Raw genomic sequence first — 20,928 nt, 5'->3', positions numbered from 1 at the left:
AAATCATTACAATTAAAAAAATAATAGTCCATACTATGTCCTCCAGTGAGCAATACAAATGGTAAGCTTAAGACATAGAAATCTCACAAATCTGATGAGATGCGACTCTTAGAAGTTTCCTTGCCTTGAAAGAAAGTCCAGAATAAGCAATACAGAACAATTTGCAAAGCTGACTTATCAAAATAATTGGGAACAAATCTCAAGAAACTGAAGAATATCAATGAATAAAGATTCTAGTTCCATCATCCCAAAAGGAATAATAAGGAATAAGCCACATAATGCCTCAGGGCTTTGACAGAACATAAATTATCTGTGTCTGATTGGTCATAGAGGTGAGAAACATCTGTTCAAAGAAATTGTGAGAAAGATTTATCCCATTCCTTGGCTGTCAGAGTTTTAGATGGTCTCATGAGAAGCTGACCTAGTAAACATAGGCACTTGAAAAAAAGAAAATCCAAATTCTTTTTCGCTTCAAGAACCCCCTACATTTTCATTTCACAATGAATGAGATCATAGACAGCTTCAACTGAGAATGACCCCTCTGATCTTTGATAGATACTAGATAACAGAAGTGGAACAAAGGAGAGCTGATTAGTCTCCATGATAAAAATAGTAACTTGTGAATTCATGCCTCAAAATGGTATGTCGCAATTTTGTTTTATGGTGACACAAAAATCACAACCAAGTACGTTAATTATTGCAACACTTATGTTTTGTTTGTTTGAAATTAAACACAAAGCAATACAATGGGCAATTGGGCATTCCTTGCTCTGCCCATCATGAGTATTGAAACCCATATTCTAGCACTGTTCCACCGGGAGGAAACACTTGTGTAAAGAAAACTGTGTCTAAACATTCTGTCAAGAAAAACATTATCTAAATGAGGTGCTTATACAGAGTACCAGTATAGAGAGAGCATTGATGTAGGAGGATGGTATATTGCCAAATGTGGTATAAAAGACTGAAGCAAGCGAGAAAAAATCATACTGATGCTTAGATGGGTAAAAATTGAAGCCCTGATGGTTGAGTAATAGCTATAAGTGGGAGCAGAAGTAAGTGTATTCTTTGATAGATTGTTTAGGCAGAGTATTCATGATGAAACTTTGTAGAATGGACAGCAACTGCCTGTTGTGGAGACACCAGTGTAGAGAACGACGCTTCGAAAGTCTTTCGCCTTTCGTCTTCAAGTCAGTGTGTGTGCAAACGCAAACTAACTTGGCAGGGGTTTAGTTTAGAGAGAGAGAGAGAAGTCTGAATAATTTTCTCCCCAACGAGGGTGGTCAGGAACGTTGTGGTTCCTCTTCGTCCCCTCTGATGAAAGATTATTGAACTTTACGTAGAAGTTTCCCTTCATTTTGTTTTAACTTATTTAAGGTGAAGTAGGGAGGTGGGAGATATGAAAGTGACGCGTGAGAAGGGAGACCTGGACAAGGGCGGCATAAGGGAAGTAAGGCAGGCCAGAGCCCGTGGTCAGAATAACCTGACAGCTGGCGATTACTAATCATTGACTTAAGATTGACTTGAACGGCTCTTTTCAGGACCAGGCAAGAATGTTGCCTTGGCTGGGATCTAGAGATCTGGATTTTTGTTTGTTTGGGAATTTCGCAGGGCTATCTGTGCTAGCCGTCCCTAATTTAGCAGTGTAAGACTAGAGGGAAGGCAGCTAGTCATCACCACCCACCGCCAACTCTTGGGCTACTCTTTACCAACGAATAGTGGGATTGACTGTCACATTATACACCCCCACGGCTGGGAGGGCGAGCATGTTTAGCGCGACGCGGGCGCGAACCCGCGACCCTCGGATTACGAGTCTCACGCCTTACGCGCTAGGCCATGCCGGGCCGGAGATCTGGAATCTCTGTTAAGTGAAGATTTAATAGTGTTAATATAAAACAATTCTTTGATTTTTCTTGTCTTCCAGAATTTGTCTGTGTTGATGATTCTAGTTTTCTCCCAGTTTATTTTGTGTCCAGTTGACGTGGTGTGCTTTGCAATAGCTGAATTTTGTGTTTTTATGAGTCTTGTACTATCTTTATGTTCTTTTATTATTCTCGCAAGTTTTCTTCCTGTTTTATCCAATGTGTTGCAGAAACACGGAATTTCATAGATGACGTTTATGAGATTATTTTTGCCAGGTCGCTGTTTGTTTTTTACCAGAATGGACCTTAAGGTATTCTAGAATTTCCACCGGACTTCTATGTCGAATTATTTGGCTATGCGTTCGAGTTTTTCACTGAAATGTTGTAGGTGTGGTAGGTAAATGGTGGTAGTTGTAACTTTCTGATCTTTTATTTCTGTTGTGGTCTTCTTCAAGACGTTTTTGAAGGAGAAGGTTTAACCATTCTGTTTAAAACTCTCTACGATCTTTTAGCATTCTGCTTTGATAGATGTCTTATCTCAAATGTTTTTGCTCTCTTGTTTAGGCATTGATTATACCACGCATTATCGAGTTTGGATGATAGGTTTGTTTTTGTTTTTGAAATTCGCACAAAGCTACTCGAGGGCTATCTGTGCTAGCCATCCCTAATTTAGCAGTGTAAGACTAGAGGGAAGGCAGCTAGTCATCACCACCCACCGCCAACTCTTGGGCTCGCCCTCCTAGCCGTGGGGGCGAGCATATTTGGCGCGACGGGGATGCGAATTCGCGACCCTCAGATTACGAGTCGCACGCCTTAACACGCTAGGCCATGCCGGGCCTGGGTGATAGGACTGGAAGTGTAGGTATCTGTCTCTATGGGTGGGTTTTCTGTATACAGTTGTGGTTATTTGTATTGTTTGTTTGCTGATGAGTATGTCAAGAAACGATAGACTGTTTTGTACCTCTATTTCCATAGTGAAGTGGATTCTCTTGTCTATGGAATTGAAATGTTCTATGAAGGCTGGTAAGTTTTCATGGCCGTGGTGCCGAATAACGAAGGTGTCGTCAACATAACGTCTGGAGAAACTTGGTTTTATCGGTGTGGATGAAAAGGATGTTTCTTCAAAGTCTTCCATGAAAATGTCTGCTAGGATTGGAGAGAGTAAGTGTGTTTTGGAACTAAAGGTAATATGATGAATAATTTATTATATTTGGGGCATTTAGTACTTGTGGTCAGAGATATCACATAATAAATCTTTAAGTATCAATAAACAACTACCTGGGAAATATTCAAAGGTTTTCATATTTATATAGTCTAGAACCATTTTAAAGTACTGTATTTAAGTGTGGGTAAAGCACATTTACTTTTTTTTTTTATAAAACTATGTAACTTTCAAGTAATCTGTTTAAATTTGAAAAACTTATAGGTTAATATCAATACATACATAGATTTGAAAATACAATATCAAGTTGTTAGGGTGAAAGTTTGAAAGTCAACCACAACAAACTAGCTTTTATATCAATTAACTGAATGTGCTGTGATTCTGTTGAGTGCATTCTGTGAAATACTATTAATCTGTGAATCAATGTTATGAAGTCATGTTGTATCTCTACTTCAAACATCACCATCCTTCCCTCTTCTTAGTTCTTCTTCAATAATATTACTGATGATGTTATTTTCATGTCTGATTTGATGTTTCAGAGACTTTAAAATGTCAGGGATCAGCCAACAAATTAAGTGATGATAAAAACAACAATCTAAAAAAAAAAAAAGTAACACAATTATTTTATAGAATAAGTTTCACTGGAGCAGTTTTTAAAACATGATCCTTTTACATAACACTGTTTAACCTGTACAGATTATTAAACTTTATGAACAATGATTAAATGATGAATTGTTCTTAAATTACTAATGAGCACGTATAGCCATTCAGAACAGTATCAGTGTTACACAGTTAGAAAAACACTGTACTGGATGAACAAAAGCCACAAGAAATCTAACACTTATAGAATTTTGTAATAAAAATGATAGTTTTATAACAAAAATTATGAATTTATCCATTTTGTGAAGGATAACTTTTCAAATGCTACTGAATATTTTAAAAACATTCTAGGATTGTCCTGGCTGTATGAAAATGTTCTACCAATTATAGCCTATTTATGTTGTTTCATAAAAAACAACTGAACATAGTTGTAATGTTTATATATTTTCAGTAGCAGTAAATGTTAAAAAGTTTTCAACTCCCCTGAAGTAAATTTAATACAGTATTTCTCAACTGGTTCTGTAGGTTTATGTACACCAAAACATATGTTTTTAGCTTTCTCAAAAAATTTAAATTACAAGTAAAAGGTGATTTAATAAAAGCTATTCACACTCTATATTTGTTTTGAAAACTTTGGTTAAATAACGTCTTTTGGGATGATACATACACATACACAAAGATAATTTTTTACAAAATCTTTGAAAGTCTAAGGTTAGTTCTACATAAGCAAGGAAGATAATTCTAAATGTCAACACAAAGATAAATATATGTTTGTTAGCTAGATAAATGTCAGAAAATAATTCTATAGTTTCCTTCCAAAAGATGTTCCTTTGAAATCATATTGGGTGAGAAGATTTTGCTGTGATGCAAAATTGGTAGAATGTCTAGTTGACATTCTAGATAAATGTCAGAAAATAATTCTATAGTTTCCTTCCAAAAGATGTTCCTTTGAAATCATATTGGGTGAGGAGATTTTGCTGGAAATTTGTGACTCCAATGTCTGGGAATTTTTAACAAATTTCTACCAGCAGAAAAGTAATAACAACATTAAAGTGTTCTGTGTTCAAGTTCTATTGTGTTTTAAATAAACAGTATTTGCATATCAATCCTGAAATACAGTCATTAAAAGAGTAGTTGTAGTTGTTTCAAATGTTGCTGAAGATAAAGTTAGTAATGTTTCATCTCTTGAAGATGTATAACTTTTGTACTGCACACAAAACAGAATCTAGAAGCAATCCTTCCATTTTCCTTGATGAAAAAATACATTAAACATTTTGTACAAATGTTACTTCTTTTAGAATAAAAAATGGAACTAGTGGTGAATGTTATGAAATCTCTCATAATTATTTTTTTATAGAAGGATAATAAAATTTTTGTTTAGCACTATAAATAATTATATAATTACATTACATTAAAAAATATTAAATAATGCACTTGAATAGAATTGTAAAACTACTTTAATTTGTAACTAACATACAATTAGGTTTATATATATAAGTGAGGTACAGATTGAGGATTTATTTAAACATTTGTTATTGAAATCAAGAAAATAAAATGCATGTAATAAATTATAAATTGTGTTTTTATACAAAGTTTATTAACACTTTTATTTTGTTATAATTTTATTTAGTGTTTTTTTATTATTCCTTCTATTGTTTAGTTCAACTATGAACTTTTAGTTAAAGTGTCAACTTACCTTCTAGCTAGAGCATGTAGATGTTAAGTATGTATCTATTATTAAACTGACACAAGCTTCGCATAATGGTGAGTTACGTACGTTAACGTTGTGAAAGAGCAGATGGATTTATGGTAGTAACCAGTAACATGAGATGTACCCTCATGGTCTGGCCATGTCATAAAAATCCTTCCTTGACTTAAATGAATTAGTTGATGATACAGTTCGAATTATTGCCAAATATTACAGTTGATCTTAAGAAGTAGTTTAAATTTGAAATATCTTTTTTTAAATTAGTTTTTAAATTCTTCTGCTTCTTTTTCCTAATTCCTTTATTTATTAAAATTAATAACACTGAGGACTAGGCTTACTAACAGTATTTATATGAGTGGTAAAATCTGTAGTTATTCAAAAGTTTTATTCTGGAGTTTTGTTATGTTTTAATATTTTTTTTAACCATGGTTGTACTACGATTTTGTTTTAGTCTGTTTCAACATGCATAGATCATAAAAAGTAATTTAATTAATGTTTGAATCAATGTAAAATAGTTGCGACTTGTTCACTTTGATATCCCATGTCAGTAGGGTTAATGTTTGAATCTATGTAAAATGGTTGTAACTTGTTCACTTTCATATCCCATGTCAGTAGGGTTAAAGAGACATGAAACTGGTTCTTAATCACATATACATTGTTTTCTGTGCTCTGTTACTTTAAAACTATAAAACAAAATTAACACTTGCTTACAGTATTCAACACTGGTGTTGGTTTCAGGAATTATATTCATATCAACAGAAATGTCACTGACTTTGAAATCTGACAGAGTAAAGTTCAGAAATCCATTCAGTAATCCATCTGGTGAAATGAAAACTGAATAGAATATTTGATTAACAAAACTAGAAGTAAAGGTGATGATCAATGCCTGAAAAGTAAGAATATAGAATTGATAGTTCAGAAAATATCATACTGTAACATTATTTAGTTTGATAGTGTAGGAACAAACCTTATTAAGTGTTTCACATCATGAAGTAGATTTGACAATGTAGAAAAAAATATTCACATATGTAAATGTCATAATACACAGTTAACTAAATTTGACATTGTAGATAATAATAAAATTCAGTGTGTTCAATGTCTATTACATCAGCTTTTTAAATTAATTAATGTAAGTTTGTTTTCTAGTATTATTAAACTGTTTTGAAGGTAAATGAAAGGGAAAACATCAAAATATTTGTATTTAGTACAACAGAAACTCACTGGAAGTGCTTGAGTTCAGCAAACAGTTGATATTAAAGCATTTTTCTTTTTCTTTAATAACTGTAAACAGTCTTTCAGGCATTCTTGTAATACATTTAATAAATGTTCTTTGGGATTTTACTCTAAATGTCTATAATACATTCCCATACAATTTTTCTGGAAGTAACTTTTCATTTGTCAAGCTTTTGATTTATAAAATCCCAGATCTGCTTAACTAGGTTGAGATCAGGGCTCTGTGGGACCATTGCATCATTTGAATGACTTCAGCAGTTTCTTTCTTAGCTAAGTAATTTCTACATAGGTTTGTGCCAAATTTGGGATCATCGTCTTGGTAGTAAAATCTTTTACCAAATCACTGGGTATATCATGATGTGTCAGTATCTGGTTGTACTCGTGCTTGCCCATTATTACATCTATTTTATAATATCTCCTATCACCTCAGCAGAAAAACACCCATAAACCATTACACTGTCTCCTCTTATGCTTCATTGTAGGTGCTATGCATCAAGGTAAGTATCCTACTTCTGCTGAAAGTACAACCTAGGCTTTGAACTAAATATTTCAAACTGGGACTCATCCATCCATAACACCCTTTTCCAATCATCAAAAGTCCAGTTTTTGCACATGTTAGCGAGTTTTAGTCTCCTTATAACAGCTGGGAGATAAAAGTAAAGGTATTTTAAATGCCACAGGACCAAATATTCTATTTTCATTGAGCCTTCTTGATACTGTAGATCTGGGTCATTCAGTTGTCAACAGGGATCAATGAAACATTACCATAGTGTTGAAATTTACATACTATAATGACATGGAAACATTAGCCCTAACATGGAAAGACTGACAAAGTTAATATATTCATAATCTGAAAAGTATTTCCAACAATACTTACAACTACTGACAATATAACTACTTATTGATCTCCAGGGTTTCTACACTGCCCATCTAAGCATTGAACATGCATGCTCCAATATCTTATACCACACTCCAACGACCTTCACAAATTTTAATTTGCAAAATTCTCTATCAACTTCAATGCACCCTCTATCTATAAAAGCACCTCATTCAGATAATATAATCACTTTTTAAAGACATAAACCAACTCTAACTTGGAGGTAGGGCAGAAAGTGTGAGTGGAGGTAGGTATTACTGGAAATACAATTTATGAATAGAAGAATGTTAATTTCCAAGATATAGCAAAAATCCCACGTTGAGAAGGTGGAGGGGCCAGTGCAGATATGATATATAAAGAAAGCATCTATATAGAACAGGATTGTACCAAGATAAATATAAGAGTGGGGGAACCATACTACATCCAGAACAGGAATACAAGTATCAGCTTGTCGAAACTGGATAGCTGAAGTTCTACAACTTGAGGTTGGAATTAAGAGGTCATGGTACTATATCCCATGTTAGTGACTAAGGCTATGGGACTGCAGTATTATGTATATTTATATATATATACATGCACTTTTGATTAGATCTGAACCTGTAGTCATAGAGCAATTTCTTTCACACCACCAGAAGCATAACAAGAATGTAATCAACAAAAAGGTGGACATACTTTGTCCTCCACCTGATGAAGTAGAAATGCAACACCCCAATCTCGTAATGATGGGATGTATACTGCACTCAACCAAAGAAAAGGACTCATCTGGTCTGGAATTACAAAGATTCATTCTCACTACCAAACCAAATGAACAAGGAGTATTCTACTTGCCCCTGGAATTATGGAGGGGACATAGAACCTGAGCTCAACCAAAAACCTAGGATAGGACCACTTTGTGTTCAGAATTATGAAGAAATAGTGGACTTTCTTCCATAAACAACATATGAAACCAACACTGATGAAAGAGAAGGGCCATTCATGCACCAATCAGATAGCAAAGTTTCAAATCTTAGCAGGAATTATGAGTAGGATCCATCAGTGGCTGGTTCCACTTCTACTAACATCTGAAAAAACCTCTAGAGACATGAGTAGGAAGGCCCCCAACACTCCTCTCTTTTCCAAGAGTGGAGGAACACACTCTCTAACACTGGAGGAAAAGCCTCTGTCCACCAACTATAAAGTGGGAATGGTAAGAACTAGGGGGTTAATATACATTGGGGAGTTCTGAGAAACAGTGCTCTGAAAACTGTGCATCAGGTGAATCAAGTTACCTACATTTTTAAAAGCAAACCAACTGAAGATCAGTAGGGGTGGGCAAGATTCCCATTAGATTTACTCACGATAGTCTAGGAGTGGTGTTCCATAATAATAAGGTAATACCATCTTGTTAGCTTATAGATGGTCTTACAGAACACCTCTTTGGACAGAGCCTGTTGCAACCTGTAGTAATTATAGTGAAATTGGTTGCTAGTGCAGAATTTATAAAAAGAAAGCATATAATTGCCTGGGCACCACTCATCACAGAGTGGGATCCAGTGAAAAGTAAAGTGACCTTGGAAATAAGAGAGCATATGATTCAGGAAAATACTCACCTCTCGTTAAAGTCTAACAGATGTGGTCAAAATAGTGATAGAAAGTAACCAAAAACCCTCAGAAGAGGAAACTGCTGACAGACCAATTAAATAATGAGACAGAAAAATATTAGGAATGGTCCAAATACCAGCCTGCATAATGTCTTCCAGAAGGCAATTAAACCAGGCAGCTAATGACATAGAGACACAATGAATCTGGTGAGATGTGACATGCAAAAGATTCCTCTCCATGTAAATCAATCTGTGAAGTCACCTCATTAGTGTAATGAAAGATAAGTCACAGGAAACAGATGAAACAAATGAATTAATAATCAGTTTCTAATACCTCAAACTGAGTTAGTACAAACCACATAACACTTAAGACCCCTGACAGAACATAACAAATTATTAGGATTGAAGCAGACATAAAAATGAGAAATGAACTGGTGAGAAGGATCTATCCCCTTCCATGACTGTCAGAATCTTGGAAATAAAAGACCTACTGGGGTAAACATGGGCAAATGTAGAATGACAAAAAGTCTGATGCATGTGGATTGCAAACAACTCCAATCAATGATGTCCACAAACCAATAACAATAGAAAATACAATTTGAGAGAAAGATTAAATAAAGAACCCATATCTAAAAGCTCAAATACAAAGCATCTAAAACAACTGTAAAACCACAAATCACTAATTTAAAAGGTCATTTGGGCACAAAGAATAGGAAAGGATTTGAATAGACCTGATAGTACTGGGGTATAAAAAAAACCTTCTGATATTTGGAATACCAAAAAAATAGTGGATAAGGATGTCTTATACAAAGTCACCATAGATGAAGCAAGACCTCTCTCAAACACTCAAGTCATAAAACAGGATATGGTTGATTCTTTAGAAAGTAGAGGGTTTAAATTCTTTTTAATATGCCACTGACAATAAGTATTCCATTTCTGTGGGTAAACTGCAATGGTTGGCATGCATAGAGATTTAGTTAAAAAAAGAGAGAAATCTTAGATGTCAAACCCTTATGTTGGGCAAAGTACTTCATAATTTCCAAGCATGAAGATTGAGTTTCAGAACATCTAGGTGGAGAATGTCTGTTTGAGATTGTCTCAACAGAGAAGGCCAATGTGGAAAAGTTAGAGGTGAACATTCCTGTAATTTCTGAAAAAATGGAAACCACACATGAGGTGGCCATTAAGGTGCAACAAAGAGAACTTAACAAGGAGTAGAACAAACCATATTAAAAACCCAGGATAATAACCAATTTGGAGGAAAGGCATAGAGATATAAACCTGTCCAGTCTTAACTGAACACATCTACTGCCTATGCTTGAGGTATATGAGACCAAAACAACTCCAGCTGAGAATTCCAATGAGTTTCAAAGGCATCGACCGATTGGGTCAAAACAAGTAATCTGTAATTAAATTCATCAATCCTAGAACACAACATGCTAAAACACTAATACAATGGGAATAAGCCCAGTAGAGAAGATCCAAGCTACACAAATAAAGGTTTTGAGAATACATGCCTCTTTGACAAGAAATCTGAGTTACTACTGTGGAATTGTCAAAATGTATCATGAAAAAGTTTCCCACCAAGACAGACCTTGAACCATTGCCCAGTGTACTGCAAAAATTTCGAGAATCTGACGTGGTGGGTAGACTCGTCTCCTGTCCAAATACCCTGGAGCTCCTGATCTTGAATATAAGTCCCCAATCCCTGAAGAGATGGATCTGTGAATTGATGGATCTCAGGACAAGATGGTGGAATGGGTACCCCAATAGTGGATTGTTCCAATCTAACCACCTTTTCAATTGACAATTTCGCTTTTGGGTAATGAGGCAGGATGATCCAAAGGACTAGAATGCATGATCCATTAACTGTACAATGACCACTGAAGGGACCTCATATGTGCTTATCTCAAAGGAATGAAAGGCTTGAAGGATTATCAAATCCCTAAAAAAGATAAAACCATCCACACAGAAGGAGATGGAGACAAGTAAAAGCCTGAAAGGGGTTGGTTGAGTGTGACTTATGTGAGTATTGAAAAACATACCCAGATGAACAAGATATTGCACTGATAACAGAATGGATTTCTTCCAACTGATAACTAAGCCCATTTATGGCTTCTGAAAAGAGAATCTGAGTGTGTTGTTCTATTGGTTGACTAAATGGAGCCAGAAGGAGCCAGTCATCTATATAATGATATGTGCACAGGCCCAAGGAATGTAGCCAATAAGAAAAACTTGAACAACTCTGCAGAAGATATAAAGTGCTGCTGCAAGACCAGAAGGTAAAGCCCTGAATTGCAGCACCTGACCCTTGTGCACAAATATGAGAAACTTACAGGAAGATTCTGCTGTTGGAATAAGTGTCAGTAACATCGAATTTGATTATCCAGAGCCCTGGTGCAAAGTGTCATAGTAGGTTGAAAAAGGAATACATTGTAAAGTGAGGAGAATCTAAAAACTGGTTGAGCTGAGACAAAACAATAACTGAATGCCAATCTCATGTCTTCTTGGTTATACTGAATAAATAGAAATAAAATCTCTAAAGAACAGGACTCACTTTCTCTACTGCCCTTTTGACTAATAACTCTAATAGCCTGGGAATAAAGCTCCATTTACTGTGATTCTCTTGGAGGTTAAAAGCAACAGGTTGGGCAGATAATGGTGGATCCCTGGTAAAAGAAGTTTAGATGTCCATGGAATAGTCACTAACACTGTTGTTGTCAGTCTGCCCAAGCTGAAGAGCCTCAAGAGAAAGGAATCTATTGTGGGAACCAATAGACCTGGGAAACAGGTGAGATTGAGAAACAATAAGGGCCAATACTCCCAAATTAGTGCCAGATGCTGATGAAAGACAAGAAGCCAAAGACAATAAAGAAAAATGTATACGGGCTGTATCAATTCATGATATTAACATTTCTGGAACTCCAGTAAACAACATGTAATGGAGAAAAGGAGCTTCACATAACACCCTGAGGGCAGAAAACGTAAAAAAAAACCTTTTCTAATTAAGCATTTCTACTCAATAAATCACCAGAGCAAACAAGCCAGGAAACCAAACAAAGAACTGAAAAAGACAATCTGACTGAGGCAGATATCAACAAAAATCATCAACTCGTCCTCTGTATCTTAACTGCAAATCTTTTAGTATGAATAGCAATATTACAAAGAAGAAAAACCAAGTAGTCACTTGTTGTCCTTTTCACCAACCAGACAGGAGTAGAGTTAAATACAATTGGAGGAATCCCTAAATCCTCACAAACTCGAATAACCAACTAAAGGGGATAGAGAAAGTTGATCAAAATGATCCTCTGTTGAGGCCAACATCTAAACATGTGGCAAAACTAGTTTAGGTGTACAAAATCTCAAGTAAATTATTGTCTTCACGCAGTCAATAAAAAAGATAAATATAGAAGTAAAATTTCCCAGGCAAAATCAAGGTGAAACTTAAATTCTTACAGCAAGGTATTTCTTAGAACACAGTCCGAAAACAACTTGTGGTGGATCAGATGCTGGTTTTAAAAACTTTGTTATTAAAAATCGTGAAATTTGTCATGTGTATATGATTAAACCAGTTTATATTTTAGAAAGTTACCAAAAGTGGACTTTGATATGTAAGTATTTAAATGATAATCATTTTTTTTTAAATCGGAGTGCCAATTAGATTCCAGTCATATTTCTGTGACTGGGTTTCTTTTCTTCCCGAAAAAGACAATGAAATTAAAATGTTCAAACATGCCAGATATAGGCTAAACGGTCGGTTAGATCACAGACCTCGAGGGTTCAAGTGTAGCCATTTTTAATTTTGAACTTCTGACCTAAGGAAGGACAACTGGACAAGAACATTTGCAACCACAGTGGAGCTGTGCGACTTTTTGGACTGAATAACGAGAAAACAATATTTACAGTATTTTACCATTTTGATGCTTATAGTGATGAACTATAAAAGTGCTATCTTTGGGAGGAGAAACTCGACTTTAAAAGTTATCTAAGGCAGGTGCCCACTTCTAATCTTAAGACAGCAAAACCAACGAAAATATTCATATTTATGTTCACTTTCAATAGAATCACGATCCACGCTCTCTTGACACATAATGCAGACAAACAGTGTAAGATAATAAAATGTAATGTTCAACAATTTTTTATTCAACAACATTTTTAGTGTGAAATCTTTTGCAAGCTGGTGAAGTATTATTATAATCATTTACACTTATAAGATATTATGGTATACTTATTGTATATTTAACACCACATTCTTAATCCGTTCATTAGGGGTTTTCAAGAATTAGAAAAGTCTATAAGGATAACGGTATTTCAACCGCACTATATTCTTTCCTGTTCATTGCCGACGATGCGTTTCGCTCAATCCAAAACGAACGTAGTAGTGGTTTTAAATATTATTATTATGGACTCTTTTAATTCTTCAAAATTCCTGAAGGACTAGATTAAGAAAGTACTGTTTAAAATATAATAAGCCTAACATAATGTCTTATGATAAGTATAATTTATTATAATTATCTAGTTAACACAATATATTCGATTTTTAGGCAAGGATTAACAAATCAGAAATGAGGGAGCTGCAACACCTAAATACACACTAGCTTTTAACAAATCATGACATCCTATAAACAACCGTATTAACAGTACGTATGTATATTTATAGTAAGAAGTGGAAGTAACTATGGGATAGAAAACACAGTTGTTAACTTATTTTACATCTATGGTTTTATAAGGGTGAGATACTTAATTGGTAGCCTAATGACAAGAGATGTCTCTGGAGAAGAAACCCCTGTCTAAAGGAAATATTTCAAACTTTTGCAGCCAGAAATTGAACTTTTTTTAAACGTAGTTATTCGACATAAGACACAGATCAGCGTAGTTTATAAGTTTTAAGCAGTTTATTCTAATTAACTTTATTTCAGTGATTACTGATATTTAAAGGTAGTTTTAATTCAAATGTAATTCCAAAAGATTATAGCAAATAAAAATATTGTGTTAAATTGTCTTTGAATTAAAGGACAATTAAATACTTAAATTGGATTTCATCAGTTACAAAATGTTATGTTAAAAGACTTAAATAATTAATTTTCATTTCTTTCCTGTTGATATTTTATTGTTTGTTCATTTGTATCGAGTTTGACTTCACTGACACGTTAACTTTAACTGTTAAAAGGCAGTTGTTGCCGTAGGGAAAAAAGTCACATCAAATGCTGTTTTCAGGAGAAAAATGTTTCCTGAAGTGGACTTGATTAAAAAATCGACCCGAAACGTCTTTTCCTTATATATACTTTATTTATTATAAAGTTTGCGGTAGGAATAGATCAGGAACAAACATTCAGCCTGTTTCATTATTGTTATAAATAGCGTAAATATAGCAACATTATGTAACGACACAAGTGGAACCGTCAAACCTATTATTTTGAATATGTTATGGAACGTTTTTATCTTCTTTATAGAACAATAAAAAGCCTAAAAAACAAAAGAAAAAATATTTGTCAGAAAATCACAACTGTTTCTAATGCAATAACCTTTTACAGCACTGCCTGTATCTAGAATTATAATAGTAGGGCTACATTTCTTTTCTCTATTTATGTTTTGCTTTTCAAAATTTGGTCATCTTGATGTAATATAATGTTGTAAGCTGTATTTTTAATATTTAACTTAGATGTTTGCTAGAGGGAGGTAATGATGATGACGTAATTACCTGAAAATTTCAGAATGTCGAAACATTGTTCGCTCCTCTACATAAAAAATTTTCTCAACCCACACCAGCCGTTTTTTACATAGACATGAGTGGAATTTAAGACCCATCTCATTTTAGACATAGAAATGTAGAGACAAGTAGGAGATTTCATTAATAAATGGATACCATAATTAACGCATCTGAAGTTTTCAGACTATCAACTGAAGGACCAAGACCTGGTATGGGTGCACCTTGCCATTTAAACCCAACCCAATACGCATGAAGAAGTGTAGCACATATGAGCATACAACTGCAGGAAGGTTGTACTTTAATTGTGTTTTATCAATAGAGTATTTTGATTTTATCTACAGGTGATAGTCTGGAGGCTGAAAGAAGTCATAGGTTCATAGTTGGCATTATCGACTGCTTCACAAAGTGGCTTTGATGGATAATCTATTGGTTAATACATAGGCGTAGTCACTGCTGATGTATTAGTAGAGTAATAGGTAAGATGGTCCAGAGCACTGGTATAAATCCACGTGTATCAGGGAGGCAATTTTAAAATTAGCTTTCTGTTAATTGTGTGAATTGTTAAGTGTTGTGAAAACATCCATTTCACCTTATCACTCCCAGCCTTATGAGTTGACAGATATTTAGAAAGTTTGTTAGTACCTGTCATTACAAAATTATGGTGTACAGAACTACTGATCAAAGGTATACAGTATTTTTTGAACATGCTCTGTACATTTCACACAGCACAGTATTCACACCAATGTTGTGCATTGAAGTTATGTACGGTCTTCCTCCATGTGAAGAAATACCAGTGTATTTAAAGGAATACTTGAGGTGTTTAAAATCTATAATTGTTGATGGTCATGAGTTGTTGTCTTACAACAACTGGAAAAAGCCACTCAAAGGCAGAAGTGCTGTGAGAAGATGCCATAAGATAGGATATTCCAATATGAAGACTGGGTATGTTTATACTATATACCGATAATGTAGATGCAACTTACGTGGCTGGATTGGTCTGTACCTCATACTCTGGAAGATTAGTCCATTGATTTACAAATTAAGTGTGGACAACAGAATTCAGCACTGCTACATTTAGCTAGTCAGAGATCTACAGAAGCCTAGAGAATCGGAGAACTTTAAGGGTCAGTGTTCCATGAATGTTGTAGTGTACATGTGACTGAGGCCCATATAAATGTTCTTTGACCAATGCCTGAAATCAAAATTCATGGCCATATCTGTGCCTTATGACCACCTCTCTTCCCTTAATCTAAAAATATACCAGAACTTTGAACGATTCAAATTTGCCTTATTTTGCATTTCAGTATCATGGACAGATAATCTTTCTAAGGGAACTGATATATATTGCCATACCTAGAACTTTGAAAGCTAGCTTAATATTTACTATTGCTGACCTCACGGTTGAAGATAAGTTTTTGCCAATGCATCTGCCATGAGGGAAGATGCTGCATTTCTTATTGAATTGGCTTTGAAATTACTAGGTCTCATATATTCACTTTGCTTCTTAAAACATGACATTCTGTATCTTTGATTCAATTCTTATTTTATTTCTGGTGTGTCACATTTGTTCATTGTATTCGTAATAAAGGTTTTCTGTTTATTTGGATTTAGTTGTAAATAATTTTCTATAAGTAATGTTTTTCAGTGGTTATTAATAAGTAGTAGTAAAGTTTGTTTCTCACTATAATAGAAAATAGAAAAACAGTAGAAGCACCGGATTTAGACATTGAAAACAGAGCTAAGTAGGCCTAACATAATTGAAGAACAACCACTATAGAAATCATGTGAATGAATAGAAATATATTTCGCCACACCACACGAATGAAATAGAAAGTACGACACCAGATTTGAAAATTGAATATTTAGTAAACTAGAATTATAATTCGGTGATAAACTAGGTAACTGGACAATTATTAAAATAAGACAGTACCATGTTATAAAGATCAAAAGGTTGTTTAGGGCAGTAGAGAAAATACAGTACCATAAGTAATAATTGGAAACTTAGAGAACAAAATAAAGCCAGTAGAGTTCGAGTCTTGTCACATTGTTTAAACTATATATTTTTCAAAAATATGTTGCTTATTATGATGAATATTCCACTGTCTGTGTTCCTTAAGTACGAAATTTAATCTCACTGTTCCTCAAAGTTTGTTTTCAAAGGGACAGCTGTAGCTCATTTGTTGCTGATAATGAGATCCTTCTTATCTATTTGTCTTATTTAATGTATTTTAAGCCGAATATACACATTATTTTTATGAATTATAGTACATTTCTATTGATTTGTAAACATTACCTCATTAAGTTCTATTTAAGGTTTTATGGGATAATTGAATTTTTGTTACCATTTATACAGTTTTGTGTTCTCTTAACAATCTTTATTCATTTTCTTCTAATTTTTAGTTTCATCAAAAGTGAATTAGGAGATGTCGGAGTGTTCTTTTGAATTAAAAAAGAATTTGACATGAGCCACTAAGTTTCAGCTGGTAATATCTAGTTGACTAGAATCGTGCAAGTAGCATGTTAAACTTGTTATCAAAGAAACGTAACAAAGAGGTAACAGAAAGGAAGAAAAAGAAAATCCGTTTTGGGAGGTTACTTATTCCTGCCATAAACTTGTACTTGTTTTTCATTAGTTGACGTACGATTTATAATTGTGGCATATTTTACTAGCTTATTGAGAATATCGTGATAGTAAAGTGATTTTGGAAACCCACTTACTACATTTTATGAGAAAGAGAAAATACTTTCTTCTTTTGAAATATAAATAAAATCCTAAAATACGAATTTTAACCACAGGCATGTTATTTGTACATACAAAAATAACTCTAGTGACTGAAAGAACGTTTTAATTCTATTTTTAGATTACTTCGTGGACCAGCAAAGATGAGGTGGTTCCTCCTGGATGATACAAATACCCTGGAGCGATGATCATTCCAACAACCCACACTTTCCGCCTCCGCCCCAACTCACTGTGCGTGCACAAAATTGATAACCCCATCCCACGCATGCCCACACAGCTGCCATGTTCGGCCCCACTGAAATTCTTAACCAAAAGAACATCGAAATGCAGTAAAAGCTGTCTAAGCCGGAAACCGCATAGGGCGAAACCTGTACAAGCCAACATTATCAAAAATTTGCAACATTATCATAAGATTTCTCTTATAAACGGCCCTCTATATGGCGGAACCTGCGTAATGTGGACGGAAAACTATCTCTTACCTAACTTTTCTATCAATAAGTAGGATTAGAGCCTGAGTAAGGCTGAAAAAATGTTTTAATTAAATATTTATTTAAGTGTCTTCAAATAAATTTAATCAAGATTTTGTGTACTTATGCATATTTTAAATGTCTATTTTTGTTCTTATTTGTTATTTATAGCGTAAACAGTATAATAACTCTATTCACAAATGTCTTAATACCCTTGAGTCAAGCAAGTATAACGTTCCACTCAAAAATTATATATAATTAAGGAAATACATGTTCACTATGTATAAGCGGAAAGGTTTGGTACTAAGAAATGAAATCAAGTAAAGTAAAATCAGACATTAATTTCTAATTCACAAAGCTAGCATTTGTCTGAAAATTCAAGCTGTTTCATAAAAATAAAATTATTTTAAATGTTTCTTTCTTTTTGTTTCTTAAAGTCTACTTTCTCGATATTTTATTTGTACATTGAAAACAAACTCTTTAAGATAACCTACGTCTTGACTGCCCTGCCATGTAATTTACGAAATGTGAACTGCATTCAGTAAAGTATTATTACTATTGCAAATGTGCACTGTCAACGTACTGTTACAATAAGGTTTTTTATATTATAAATCATTATGTAATTTCCTTTTTTCTTTAATAAAAAATATCCTTTTTGAAGTTATTAGAAGGAATAAAGATTGTTGGTATTCTCAGTCAGCATCAGGAAAAATAGTTTTGTAAAATTTTATTCGTTAATGAGAAATGTTCTAATTTGTTAAAATGTAATACTGGAGATACATTAAATTGTGTTTTATTGTAACCAACATTTATTTTTAAAAGAACCCACATTTTTTTACTTATTTGGCATTCAGTCATATGTTTTTATATGGCTATATATTGCCCCATTATAAAATCTATTACTGCATTATTATTCTAGTTTATTAAATGTCTGAATACACTACCATACTGTTGTACTTCATTAATATCGTGTAGCTAAGTCTGTCACTGTTGTGGTATTCATTCGCCAAACTCTTTAGCTTATCTGTTGTTGTAGGTAATTTTATATATATTATGCCATTTATATTTTGTTTAAAGTATTTTGAAATGTATACATAATGTTTCAAATCTTTGATGTCTCATTTTAATAAATGGAACCAGAATTATAGTTTCAATTTATCTGGTTCAAAATCTAGAGCACATAACTATAATTAAATCGTCAATCATTTTATTGATTTATTTTATCAATCATAAATCATGTTAACAAACCATACGAAAATGAGGAAAATATGAAAGAAGATTGTAAATTGACACGACTTTTATAAATAATTTTATTCTTTTGAGGACTAGTATGTATTGTGTCAAAGGCAAAATTCTGTTTTACAACGAGATTTAGCAATAGTGAAAAATGTCAAAAGATAGAAATAGCATGATATCTTTGTAATTTTCTTGGAACTTATCGTAAATGGGATTGTTTCTGTATATACCTATTATTTTTATAATAAACGACCGGCCACTGTAAATCTTCTTACACAAGTGAAATATTATTTAGCAGTGGTTTACTTGTTTCTCTTTCACAATATATTTCAAAACAACTATTTAGCTATAGTTACAGTTATATTATCGTTTCTAACATAACTGAAACAAATGATATAAAATAAGATAATAAATGGATGGATCTGAAAATAATAACTATGAAAGTGCTGAGGTTGTTTTTATCCTTTTAGATAACAAAAATTAAGGTTTGAACGTAACCCCACAATATTTACATATTATTGAAATCCTCTATATAGTTCAATAATATGAGAATAGGGTTAAACAAAGAAAGAAAAAGTTTTTTGTAAACACAATTGTAAGAAGAATACGTTTTCTCAGTTATCGTTTTTAAAATAACAATTGTAAGCAGAATACGTTTTCTCAGTTATCGTTTTTAAAATAACAATTGTAAGAAGAATAGGTTTTCTCAGTTATCGTTTTTAAAATAACAATTGTAAGAAGAATAGGTTTTCTCAGTTATCGTTTTTAAAATAACAATTGTAAGAAGAATAGGTTTTCTCAGTTATCGTTTTTAAAATAACAATTGTAAGCAGAATACGTTTTCTCAGTTATCGTTTTTAAAATAACAATTGTAAGAAGAATAGGTTTTCTCAGTTATCGTTTTTAAAATAACAATTGTAAGCAGAATAGGTTTTCTCAGTTATCGTTTTAAAATAACAATTGTAAGAAGAATAGGTTTTCTCAGTTATCGTTTTAAAATAACAATTGTAAGAAGAATAGGTTTTCTCAGTTATCGTTTTAAAATAAAAATTGTAAGAAGAATAGGTTTTCTCGGTTATCGTTTTTAAAATAACAATTGTAAGCAGAATGCGTTTTCTCAGTTATCGTTTTTAAAATAACAATTGTAAGCAGAATACGTTTTCTCAGTTATCGTTTTTAAAATAACAATTGTAAGAAGAATAGGTTTTCTCAGTTATCGTTTTTAAAATAACAATTGTAAGAAGAATAGGTTTTCTCAGTTATCGTTTTTAAAATAACAATTGTAAGCAGAATACGTTTTCTCAGTTATCGTTTTTAAAATAACAATTGTAAGAAGAATAGGTTTTCTCAGTTATCGTTTTTAAAATAACAATTGTAAGCAGAATACGTTTTCTCAGTTATCGTTTTTAAAATAACAATTGTAAGCAGAATACGTTTTCTCAGTTATCGTTTTTAAAATAACAATTGTAAGAAGAATAGGTTTTTCAGTTATCGTTTTAAAATAACAATTGTAAGCAGAATACGTTTTCTCAGTTATCGTTTTTAAAATAACAATTGTAAGCAGAATAGGTTTTCTCAGTTATCGTTTTTAAAATAACAATTGTAAGCAGAATAGGTTTTCTCAGTTATCGTTTTTAAAATAACAATTGTAAGAAGAATAGGTTTTCTCAGTTATCGTTTTTAAAATAACAATTGTAAGCAGAATACGTTTTCTCAGTTATCGTTTTTAAAATAACAATTGTAAGCAGAATAGGTT

General features: G+C 33.2%; 1 long non-coding RNA gene across 2 annotated transcripts; it reads left to right on the top strand.

Annotated features, from left to right (window-relative positions):
- Positions 1 to 2,581: 2,581 nt before the first annotated feature.
- LOC143244347 (uncharacterized) lies at positions 2,582 to 19,748 on the top strand. Of its 2 annotated transcripts, none has more exons than XR_013025038.1 (3): positions 2,582 to 2,717; positions 2,835 to 3,043; positions 17,591 to 19,748. It is a non-coding gene; the product is annotated as an uncharacterized LOC143244347 (long non-coding RNA). The 2 variants fall into 2 exon arrangements; XR_013025037.1 differs by having other exon boundaries at positions 2,835 to 3,020; positions 17,591 to 19,457.
- The last annotated feature ends 1,180 nt before the right edge of the window (positions 19,749 to 20,928 follow it).

Source organism: Tachypleus tridentatus, chromosome 2 (assembly GCF_004210375.1).
Source record: "Tachypleus tridentatus isolate NWPU-2018 chromosome 2, ASM421037v1, whole genome shotgun sequence".
In the NCBI taxonomy this organism is placed as follows: domain Eukaryota; kingdom Metazoa; phylum Arthropoda; class Merostomata; order Xiphosura; family Limulidae; genus Tachypleus; species Tachypleus tridentatus.
This window is presented reverse-complemented; position numbering and strand designations above follow the sequence as displayed.